This window comes from Mirounga angustirostris, unplaced genomic scaffold, assembly GCF_029215605.1.
Source record: "Mirounga angustirostris isolate CCGP_5_RB_7025 unplaced genomic scaffold, mMirAng1.0.hap1 SCAF_1, whole genome shotgun sequence".
NCBI lineage: Eukaryota > Metazoa > Chordata > Mammalia > Carnivora > Phocidae > Mirounga > Mirounga angustirostris.
In genome coordinates, this window is record NW_026991709.1 from 19,167,341 (window position 1) to 19,179,948 (window position 12,608).

General features: G+C 38.3%; 1 long non-coding RNA gene across 1 annotated transcript in view; it reads left to right on the forward strand.

The window, feature by feature from the left end:
* The window catches only part of LOC129045358 (uncharacterized), a 77,913-nt gene that overhangs the window by 23,358 nt on the left and 41,947 nt on the right, over positions 1-12,608 (forward strand). The window lies entirely within an intron of this gene.

Here is a 12,608-nt window from a genome sequence, read left to right on the forward strand (position 1 = left end):
GAATCATGTTTCATTCTCCAGCCAATGTGTGGACACAAAACTTTCAGATAGAGTTTCTGTGGTAGTGCAGGAGGAGATGGGGAATGAGGGCAGGAGAGTATTTCTTGTTTGAGTTTACGTTCAGTGAAAGCTCTTGAACTGCCTCTTAGGTTCAGAGGAATGAGTCTGACCAGTGAAATCTGGTATGAATTTAAACAGAATGAAAGGATGTAATGATATTAGAGGGGTAGTGGGTATATTTTCGATGGGATAAAACTAGTGATACCTGTTCTTATGTAATAGCTGCAAACATCTGAGGAATAGGAGAACATTCCTTGTCTTAATATTTTGCTCCAAATGAAGAAGAAATATTTTCTCATTTGTCCTGAAATATATGCAATCATTTTTGTCCTAATTGAGTGAATAACTTTCTGGAAATTTATATAAAAGCATGGAAATGTAAACTTTATTAAAAATAAAATTTCTTTGTTAGGGCATTACTAAATCTACGATCATAAAAGAAAAATCAAAAGATGCAGACCAGCAGAAAGGATCTAAAATTGGCGACATTTTGATGCATATACCTCCAGACATCCTATTGTAATGCTGTTTTGTTGCCTGATTTTTTTTATTCCTTAAAAGACTTTTACTTGCTAACAAGCACTATCTACCACATGACTTGAACTGGCTTTACAGAATTTCATTATGGAGGTGAATCCTAACTTGGATGTTTAGATTGTTACCAATTTTGCTATCCTATGCTGTGCTATGATGATCGTCTTTACAGTTTAATTTTTCCTTACATTTTAATCATTCCTTTTGTATAAAATACATCTAAATTATTTTCTTGGTATATAGACATGGAATTACTGGGTCAAACGTAGGAAATACTACTGGAATTATTTACCTAAAAAATAGATGTGGAATTTTAGGTCAAACATGTTATCCTGATTTCTTATACATATCACCAGTGACTCTCCCAAAACTTTGGACCAGTTTATACGCCCATCCGGAGCTCATCACACATGATGTAAGGCATTTCCCTACCACAGGTTTTTTTTTTTTAAATATACTTTCCCAATATAGTAAGTAAGACATTAAGTTATAATTATTTCTCATTGTCTTACCGTTCATGTTAGGAATATCTTTTAAAATGTTCAGCTATGGGTCTTTTTTATGTTAAGTAAGATATCTTTGTTACCTGTTGCCACCTTAGAATTATCAAATTTAACCATTTAAAATGACACCAATTTATTATCTCCCAGTCCTGTAGGTCAGGAGTCTGGTGAGCTCAGCTGGTTCCTCCAGCCTGAGTTTCACAGGCTGAGATTAAGTTGTTGGCAAGCTGGACCCTTATCTGGAGGCTCTGAGGGGGAGTCTGTTTCCCAGCTCTTTCAAGCTGTTGACAGAATTCAGTTATTCAGGCTGCAGAGGTGAGGTCCCTGTTTCCTTGCTGGCTCTCAGCCAGGAGCTTCTCTCAGCTCTCTGAAAGGCCACCTGAATTCCTCAGTATGTTCCCCTCCATCTTCAAACCAGCAACTTCCTGTTGAATTCTCCTCATGCTTTGAATCTCTCTGATTTCTACCTCTGTTGCCTTTCCTCAGCCTCCAGCGGGAGAAAGTTCTCTGCTTTTAAAGGCTCATGTGATTAGTTTGGGCCCTCTTGGATAGGATAATCCAGGCTAATCTTCCTGCTTGAGGTCTAGAAAGTTAATACCTGTAAAGTTCCCTTTGCCACATAAGGTAGTGTATTATTTAGGATTCTCTAGAGAAACAACTAATAGGATACATATATATATTCTATTTGAGTATATTTGAATATGTTCAAATATAGATTGATTTATATATATTATAAATAGTGTATATTATAAATATATATTATACATATATATTTAAACATAATAATTATTTTAAAATGTATTTATTTATTATGAAGAATAGGCTTATGTAATTATATGATTATGGAGACTGAGAAGTCCCATGATCTGCTGTCTGCAAGCTGGAGATCCAGCGATGGAGTTCCAGTCTAAGCCCAAAGGCCTAAGGCCCAGGGGAGCTGATGGTATGAATCCCAGGCCTATGGCAGCAGAAGAAAAGATGAGATGTTCAAGCTCCATCAGTGAGGCAGAAAAAAGGAGTAAATTCCTATTTCCTCTGCCTTTTGTTCTATTTAGGCCTTCAGTGGGCTAGATGATGCCCACTCATACTGGGGAAGGTAATTTACTTTACTGAGTCTGTCCAGTCGAATGTTGATCTTATCCAGAAATACCCTCATAGACCCACCCAGAAGTAATTTTTAACCTGGGCACCCCATAGCCAGTCAAAGTGACACACAAAATTAATCATCGCATAAGGTAATGTATTTATTGGTTTCAGGGGTTAGGGTGTGAATATCTTTGGGGAGCCGTTCTGCCTACTAGGTCACAACAGGTCTTCACTGTTTGGTTTGCCTACCACATTCGTCAATTCTAAAGCAGGAATATAAGGCTTTTGTCTTTTGGAAACGAGGGGAACTGTTCACAAATACTTGTAATAAGAATTATTTACTACTTACATTATTTATTTAAAAATGAACATACCTGAATATACTCAAAAGTAGAATAAACAGTACAAAGAAGTCTATGTACTTATCACACAACTTCAACAATTATCAATGTTTTGCCAATTTGATATAGCGATTGGTCTCACCCTGCTTTTTTGTTTTGATGTATCTTTTGGTGGAAAAAAATATCTTTATTTGCAAAGACTAATGAAACTTCCTCTTTTATTGGGACTTGTAATAGTTTCATATAATACACATTAAAGAACAAAACGGTAATTATTTAACACAGGCCAAAGAATACTAGTGCTTTCCTCTCATTTAGTGAATGAGAAATAATGTGTGGGATATTAAAATCTTGCCCAACTTACATAACTGCCATTATGATTCATTGACATTCTTAATTGTCTCATAGTATAGGATTCTCTTATATCATTCCTGTGCTGGTATATAAGGGAAAGTTGAATGAAAGGGTATGTTGGAAGTAGTCAGCTTGTCTTAGAGAATTTAAGAAATGAAATCCAAACTGCATGACATTTCTGCTTATTTTCCTCTTTTCTCTTGACACCAAGCCTTGGGTATTTGCAGGGTAAGTTTTAATAAAACTTACTTAAGAAGATATTTTACTATTATAACATGATTACTGGCCATCACTGGGGAGTATGGAGTTATATATATAGACCCAAATCCATGGATAATCCAAAAATAACATTTCTGTATTTGCAGTGTGTTTTCATATCATACTTAACTGAGCATGTGCTGATGTTCCAGGAATTTGGTTTGAACAGAATAATAAAGTATACCATAAAAATCTGGCTTTGGTCTATGAACACCTGGCTCTGAGACTGGGGAAGGGGTTCCTTTTTCCAAGTGTTCCTTTGAATAGGAAAATCATGTTCAACTCTTCCATTTAAAAGGGCTCTTCTCGGTGTAAACATTTTTCGATTAAATTACACATGAAATATTTAGTTTGGAGAATCATCCTCAAATTTGAATTTATTATTTCTTACTCTTATTTGTCCGCCCCCCCTTGCTTTTAGAGACCAACACATTCCTCTTTTACAAAATTGAACATTTTATGCTTTTATTCTAAACTTTCTCATCTCCTCTGGAATCACGCTCCATTAAATATCACTTCTTTTACCTCTATCCCCCTTTCTTACACTTTCAATCACTCTCATTTAATTTTATAGTCCTTTACAGGTAGACACAACCTCTCTCCTATCTGAGAGACACAACTGCTCTACTTCTTTTCCCCTTTACCAGTGCATGTATTAAATACCCACTTATTCAGCACCTATGTGTTTTTAAAGGCATTCTAACTTATTTTCTGTCCTGCGACATATTTACACTGTGTTCTTTTTTTTTTTTTAAGATTTTATTTATTTATTTGACAGAGAGGGACACAGTGAGAGAGGGAACACAAGCAGAGGGAGTGGGGGAGGGAGAAGCAGGCTTCCCGCTGAGCAGGGAGCCCGATGCGGGGCTCCATCCCAGGACCCCGGGATCATGACCTGAGCCGAAGGCACACGCTTAATGACTGAGCCACCCAGGCGCCCCTATACTGTGTTCTGAAAGCCCCTAGCAACTTCCTACTCACTGAATCCAATAGCCACATTCTTTTTGTTACATTCTTTAACCTCTTGTACCAGTTAACACCATGAACCAACCAACCCACCGCCCTTTGCCAAAATCTCTCCTTTGTGTCTCTTTAGACACTTTCTTGTTTTCCTGTTCTTATGCTACTCCTCCAACTACTCCTTACTACTCTCCTTTCTTCCTTCCACAGCCATTTAGATACAGGTGTTTAAATGGAGCATCTGTCCCTGGTTGCTCCCTTTTCTATTTTGCATTCTCCTCCTGGGCAATCTCAGCCCATGACTTCGACTCTACCTTCCCTGTAAATGGCTTCTAAATCCATGTTCACACTCCTGAATTTTCCCCTGAAGTTCAGTCTCAGTTTTCCAACTTTTGGCTTGACATTTCTATCTGGATATTCTTCTAGCATGTTTTATTTAGCAGTTCAAAAGATTGAACTCCTCGTCTTCCCTTTTTTTTAAAAATTTTTTTTTTTTTTTTTTTAAGATTTTATTTATTTGTGAGAGAGAGAATGAGAGACAGAGAGCATGAGAGGGAGGAGGGCCAGAGGGAGAAGCAGACTCCCCGCTGAGCAGGGAGCCCGATGCGGGACTCGATCCAGGGACTCCAGGATCATGACCTGAGCCGAAGGCAGTCGCTCAACCAACTGAGCCACCCAGGCGCCCTCGTCTTCCCTTTTAAATCTGCCCCCCTCACTATTCCACTTTTGTTCAACCACTCCCTTGTCATTTAGACTCAACCCATCAAGGCCATCTTTGATTCCTGTCTTTCTTTTCCCTTGTCAAAACAACAAATGTTGATAAGCCTGTTTGATTATATACCTAGAAGGAGTGCCTCTCTCCTTAAGTAAAGATCACGTAATCTGTCATTTCCAATTCCATGACCTATTTTGTGTTTCAGAACCCTATTATCTTTGACTAGGAATATTGCAAAAAAAATATGTTAACTTTTCTGTCTTGCCTGCTCTATCCAGTTAGCATGAGAAGTCTTGCCAGTTTAACCTTTCTTGACTTTAGTTTTTATAATGTCATCCTCTGCTTCAAGTCTTCAATGACTCTCTCTTTTTAAAACAGTAGTTCTCAACTGGGGGTGATTTTGCCTCCCAGGGGACATTTGGCAATATCTGCAGACATATTTGATTGCCATAACTAGGGCAGAGAGTGCCTGGGATACTTTTAGACATCCTGCAATGCACATGACAGCTCTTTACAGCAAAAAATTATCTGGCCCAAAATGTTAATAGTGCTGAAGTTGAAAAACCCTGGTCTAGAGAATAATCTACAAATGATTAATTGGGCATTCTCATTTTCTTCTACACTTCATTTACAACCCCATAGGATTTTTATAATTGTTCCTCTTCTCCATTTCCTACTTCTAGATCTTTGCTTATACATTTTCCTCCCTCACTGGTATTTTTTCTTACCTTTTTTTTTCATTAAAAAAAAAAATCCCAGTGCCATCCATCTTTCAGTATTTAGCTTTGTTGCCTTATTTTTCATAGGACCCCATAATAATCCCATTTGAAAGTGATGATCCTTTATCTGAATACTGATAAAGATTTTTTTTTTTTGTATCCCTCTTACCATTTCTTGCCTTTTCATGATTATTTATAATAATGTCTTTTAATGGGGCGCCTGGGTGGCTCAGTTGGTTAAGCGACTGCCTTCGGCTCAGGTCATGATCCTGGAGTCCCTGGATCGAGTCCCGCATCGGGCTCCCTGCTTGGCGAGGAGCCTGCTTCTCCCTCTAACCCTCCCCCCTCTCATGTACTCTCTCTCTCTCTCTCATTCTCGCTCTTTCAAATAAATAAATCTTAAAAAAAAAAAAAGAAAAGAAAAGGACTATCCACACATTAAAAAAAAAAAGTCTTTTAAAACTTACTAGTCTTTATATTTATTTAAATAAAAGCTTTATTGAAATACAATGCACATGCCATAAAATTCACCCTTACAAGTATACGATTTTGTGGTTTTAATATATTCAAAGAATAGTGCGACCATCACCACTATTCAGTTCCAGAACACTTTCATTATTCCAAAAAGAATCCCATGCCTATTAGTAATCACTCCTGCTTCCTCCTTCTCCTAGCCCCTGACAAGCACAAATCTGTTTTCTGGGTCTATGTTTTAACAGTTCCAGACATTTCATGTAAATGGAATCATATGATAGGTTGTGGCTTCTTTCACTTATCAAAAATGTTTTTAGGGTTAAAGACTTTCCTGGGAAAATCATGATATAAATGTCCTATCCATATGATTTGCTTCTTCTTCTTCTTTTTTTTTTTTTTTTAAGATTTTGTTTATTTATTTGAGAGAGAGAGAGAAAGCCCAAGCAAGGGGGAGGGGCAGAGGGAGAGGGAGAAGCAGACTCCCCACTGAGCAGGGAGCCTGATGCAGGGCTCAGGACCTGAACTGAAGGCAGATGCTTAACAGATTGAGCCTCTCAGGCGCCCCTTACTTTGCAAATACTGAGCAGTTTACTCAAGACTTTCCTGGCTTGTTTTACCCATCAACACAGTGTTATTCATTTTTTATCTTTCAGAAATGTGTTGATATTTTATTTGTTGGTAAAACAACATTCTCTGCCCCAACCATTTCTCTACCCCATTAACTTATCTCTAATGAATTTATTCCTTTTTATAATTTTTTTTATCAGCAGAGTTTTGTGAAGTATTAGAGAAAGATATGTATGCAAAAGTCTACTATCTTGACAGAATTTTACAAACAAGAAAATTATCCTTTCCTGTTCAACTTTTCAGGTTGAACTTCAGCATTTGTGAAATAATTGATGCCGTTAGCCAGGCTGTACTATGATTTATGGTATACTGTGATTTATGTTAAAGTTGGATCTGACAAAAAATTTATGTCAAGTGTATCGTGTTGATGGTTAGAATTCTCTGAGGGAAGAAAAAAGGTTAAAGCAAGACTTAAAGCATTTGTATATTTATATATAAAGAACGTTGCTAATATCACCAAATTGAGCATGAGGTCAATACCAAGTAGTGCTTGGTCTGAGTTATAAAACATTTTAAAAGAAATGCAGATTTTAAACTTTCACGTGTGTACTCCCACTGCTTCCTAAGATTATTTGTATTATTAGGGGAAAGAACATTTCAGGCAGAGGGAACATTCATTGCAAAGCCTTGAGCAAGGGCTTGCCTGCTCTGATCAAAGAACAGTTATGAGGCCAGCTTAGTTAAGGTGGAAAGACAAGGGGGAAGTAGGAGACATGATCAGAGAAGTAATGGAGACCAGATCACATAGGTCCCCATATATCATGGTAAGGACTTTTGGCTTTTCTTCTGAGTAAGCTGGGGAGCTACTGACATGTTATGAGCAGAGGAGTTAAGATTAAGTTTTAATTGAATCTCTATTTTTGCACTTTGGAGAATATGATGAAGCTGGACAAACATAAAACAGGGACACAGTTAGGAGGTGACTGCAATCATATAGGCACAAATAGTTGTGTCTTGGGCTGTGTGACTAACAGCCAAATTCTGAAAAGTTCTGAAGATAGAGTAAATAGAATTTGCTGACAAATGTGTATAGCATATAAGAGAAAGAAAGACATCAAGGATGATGCCTGGAATTTTGGTTACTAACTGAAAGGATGGGGTTGCTATTATATTTAATGGGGGAAGACTGGAAAGGGCAGGTGTGGAGCTTGGGGCGGATAGATAGTGATCGGAAATCAATTTTAGGCATCTTGTTTGAAATGCCTTCCAAGTGATTTGTTGGTCAGGCATTTGGAATTCAGAGGAGAGGCTATAATTAGAGATGTAAATTTAGAAGTCATAGGGTGTGTGGGTGGTACTTAGAGCCAAAGACTGGATGAGTTCAACCAGAAGAAGCATGTAGATAAAAGAGAGAAGCAGCTCAGGGACTGAACTTTGGAGCATTCCAGAATCCAGGGGTCAAGAGATAAGGAGGAACCAGCAAAGGAGGCAGAAAAGGAGAAAAGGCAGGTGAGTGTGGAATCCATCTCCTCATTAGACTGTAAACTGTGTGAGGTTGGGAATCAGTGTTGTATCCTTCTTTAGTATCTCATTCCCAGAAGGCAGTAAGTACTGACTGAATGAATAAAACCCCGGTATTGATAGCTTATATATGAAACAGAGTTCTTTTTTTTTTTTTTAAAGATTTTATTTATTTATTTGAGAGAGAGAGAATGAGAGAGAGCACATGAGAGTGGGGGAGGGTCAGAGGGAGAAGCAGACTCCCTGCCGAGCAGGAAGCCCGATGCGGGACTCGATCCCGGGACTCCAGGATCATGACCTGAGCTGAAGGCAGATGCTTAACTGACTGAGCGACCCAGGTGCCCCAACAGATATTTTTAATGAATAAAAATGGAATACGGTTCTCTAGATTGGAATCATAAATGGTGGCCAACATAGATTTTTTGTCTATTATATTTGCCTCACAAAAACATACACCATACAAATATTTAAATACTAATCATTATAATTTATATAAATTTATGCCCATATTTTTACATTTATTAGAATTATAACATTTTTAAGTATAATTTTTTTTTATAAAGATTTTATTTATTTATTTGAGAGAGAGAATGAGAGAGAGCACAGGAGAGAGGGGAGGGTCAGAGGGAGAAGCAGACTCCCTGCCGAGCAGGAAGCCCAATGCGGGACTCGATCCAGGGACTCCAGGATCATGACCTGAGCCGAAGGCAGTCGCTTAACCAACTGAGCCACCCAGGCGCCCCCAGAGTTCTTTTCTATGCCACCAAATTCTTGATTTTTTTTTAAATTGAGGTAAAATTGGTATATAACATTAAATAAGATTCAGGTGTTCCTCCCGAGAGTCTTTCTCCCAGGCACAGTGATTGAAGATGTACAGTCTTCCTTTTCAGATCCAGGTGTCTCTTCCAAATGTCCTCTGGTCATTTTGACACCCATGGCTCTAGGCCTGTAGGTCAGCAGTTGGTTATTCTTTTGTTCTTCTAGATCACACAGGGCAAGGTGTTGTCATGTGGACTAGCTTCCTTTGCTTCCTCTAAAACTCATGGGTGATTATCAGCCTGAGCGTGCATTCTCAGGGAAGAAGAGGGACCTTAGGTCTTTTCTCCTACGCTTTCCATATTTTCTTTTCCCTCGATCCAACACATTATCCTATTTGGTGCTTTTGTGTTTTGGAAGAGTCACTAATGACTTCTCAAAGTCTCTCAAAGAGGCTTTCACAACTGCCAGTCTTCTGAGCCCTGCACCATTTGCAGCACTGAGCCTTGCAACCAAGAACCCAGTGAGTCATTTTAGTTCTGTTACTCTGGTAATATTCTAATATGGGTATAACAAATTACCTCCCTGTTGGTGCCTAGAAACACTGTATGTTGACCTAGTTACAAATGTTCTCCACATGGTGCAATACTATACAGTATGGAGAATCTATTTGGACATGTATTTTAAAATAGAGTAAAATGATATAACAAAGAATAAAATTCAGAATTTTACTTTCAAAGTTTTTGCCACAGGAAAAAGTAACAAATTCAATTCACGAGGCTCATAACTATCAATAAAAAGGCACAGGAAGTAGTAGAGAATACAGTTTGGAGTTTTAGTTTTCAAACGTTCACGTATCACTGTGACAATTCTAAAATTGTTGGAGAGATTTGATAACAAATATGTCAGAATGCCCTAGAAATTAGCTCGTCTTTTTCAGGCCAACAACTGAGCGTGGTAGGTACAGTTTTTGAAGGAAAAAAAAAAAAAAAAAAGAAAAGTGAAAGCAAAAGCCATGACCCTCAGAAGAACCAGACTATTGTCCTTCTTAAGTTGCTTATGTTGTTATGAAAATGTCAAGCATGTTTGTGCTAATGGCTTAGAATGTCTTTCTATTTATTGCTTTAAAAGTTGGTAAATGTGAGAAAGTCACCTAGATCGGGATTTCTCAAACTGTGCTACTGTGGTCATTTTGGGAAGCATAGTGATAAATGTATAAAGCATGTGTCACATTTCTTAGTCCATTCCTTTACTCCATAAAGGCAACTTTCATTCAAGAAACTCTATAGAGCACGGGTGGAGTTGCCATCTGTTATTTCGCTAATTTTGGTTTGCAAATTTCTGATGACCAACTTTACATAAAAATGTCATACCATGAGACAAATATGAGAAATAAATGACATTTCTTTTTGTGTGGGATCCCATGCTTCATAAGAAACACTCGAAGTGTTTCCTTTCTCCAAATTAGAAAATGTAGTGGGCTATAGTTTGAAAGTAACACTTATGCAATGTGTTACCAATCTTTGATGATATCTAAGAAGAGAGTGGGACATTTGCATTAGGTTAAAATGGTTTTCAAGCTTTATTAGAGTTAATCAAATGTAATCAAAGAGTCCTCTGTCAAGTGACATGCAGGTGGAATAAATGGTTCTACATAAAACAAAATCTTTTTGTGTTAAAGTAATTTTCAACTTATATTTTAATTTTTCTCCTCTAATCTACTTTGTTATATATTATTTTTAAGCTTTTAGGTTATCCTTAATTTCATACCTGTCAAAGAGTGTGCTAAAATTCATTCTTGGATGATCATTATAATGACTTTTAAAAAAGTCATTTTTCTTTGGTCTTGTTCATTGTCATAAAACCAATAAAAAGCATTAGCATTTTTTTTTGTTGTTAAAGATTTTATTTATTTATTTGAGAGAGAGAGAGAAAGCATGAGAGGGGGAGGGTCAGAGGGAGAAGCAGACTCCCTGCCGAGCAGAGAGCCCAATGCTGGACTCGATCCCGGGACTCCAGGATCATGACCTGAGCCGAAGGCAGTCGCTTAACTAACTGAGCCACCCAGGCGCCCAGCATTAGCATTTTTATTGGGTTATTGACTTGGTCTTCTTGGGCTGCCATAACAAAATACAATAGACTGGGTGGCTTAAGTAATAGAAACTTCTTTTCTCTAGTTTGGAGACTGGAAGTCCAAGATCAAGGTGCTAACCAATTCTGTTCCTGACAAGAGGGCTCTTTTCCTGGCCTGTAGAATATAGTTTTCCTTGGTGTGTTCGAGTGAAGACCTCTTTTCCTCTTCTTATAAGGGCACCAGTCCTGTTGGATCAGGACTCCACTTTTCTGACCTTATTTAACCTTAATTACCTCCTAAAAGCCCCATCTCCAAATATAATCACACTGGGGCTTAGGACGTGGTATATGAATTTTCGGGGGCAGGGTGGAGAGGGACACAATTCAGTCAGTCCATAGCTCTGACAAATCAGCAGATCTAACTGCATCAATTTCCAGTGGTTTAGCATCAATGCTTCAATTTCTACATTTAACATGTATGGAACATGTACTCTGTACCTGACACTGTGCTAGATGTGGGGCATTAAAAAGATGAATAAAAGCATCTTCTGCCTGTCAGCTTATAGATGAGTGCATGAGACTGATGCGGAGACCCACAAATATCATAATACCAGGTGAGAAGCAAATAGAAATGTGCACATGCTCTTCCAGCAAGAATGTCTCTTTTCGCTGTATTTCCTGTAAATATATCTGAATTCATGATTTTGTTTTTTTTACATAGTAGTTGTCCATTATTTTTCACTCTGATCTCTGACATAGCAGGTACTGCCCAGTGAGATGCCCATACTATGTTATGTATTAGGTAGAACATTTTATTCCTGAGCTGCCTTAGGATCTTATGCCAGAATTTTCTACTTGTTTCAGGGACTGTGGCAAACTTGGGCTTGTGGCATCATTTCTCATAGTGTTTTTGATGTATGAGGTGCGCTCAATACGATTTGGAGTATTGGATGATTTTTACATCCTCTACAAGTCAATACTGCCCCTATCAGCTAATAGGACTGCTTCTGTTTTTTTTTTTTTTAAGATTTTATTTATTTATTTGAGAGAGAGAGAATGAGAGAGAGCACATGAGAGGGGGGAGGGTCAGAGGGAGAAGCAGACTCCCTGCCGAGCAGGGAGCCCGATGTGGGACTCGATCCAGGGACTCCAGGATCATGACCTGAGCCGAAGGCAGTCGCTTAACCAACTGAGCCATCCAGGCGCCCCAATAGGACTGCTTCTAATTGGAGCTGAATCACTTGCTGCTTATGAAAAATAATTTCGTCCAGACTTTGAATTAAAATTAAGCAAATGTCGGGGCGCCTGGGTGGCTCAGTTGGTTAAGCGACTGCCTTCGGCTCAGGTCATGATCCTGGAGTCCCGGGATCGAGTCCCGCATTGGGCTTCCTGCTCGGCAGGGAGTCTGCTTCTCCCTCTGACCCTCCTCCCTCTCATGCTCTCTGTCTCTCATTCTCTCTGTCTCAAATAAATAAATAAAATCTTTAAAAAAAAAAAAAGAAAAAAAATTAAGCAAATGTCAAAATTCAACAATCACGTCATTTTCTGTTTTGGTGTAAAATGAAATTAGGTGTGTCCATATATCAGTGTGTTATGCAATTTACGCTTGGTCACCCTTTCATTAGTCATGAATCATTCTGAAATCATTGGTATCAAGTGGGGTCAAAAGTAGGACCACAGTTAACGT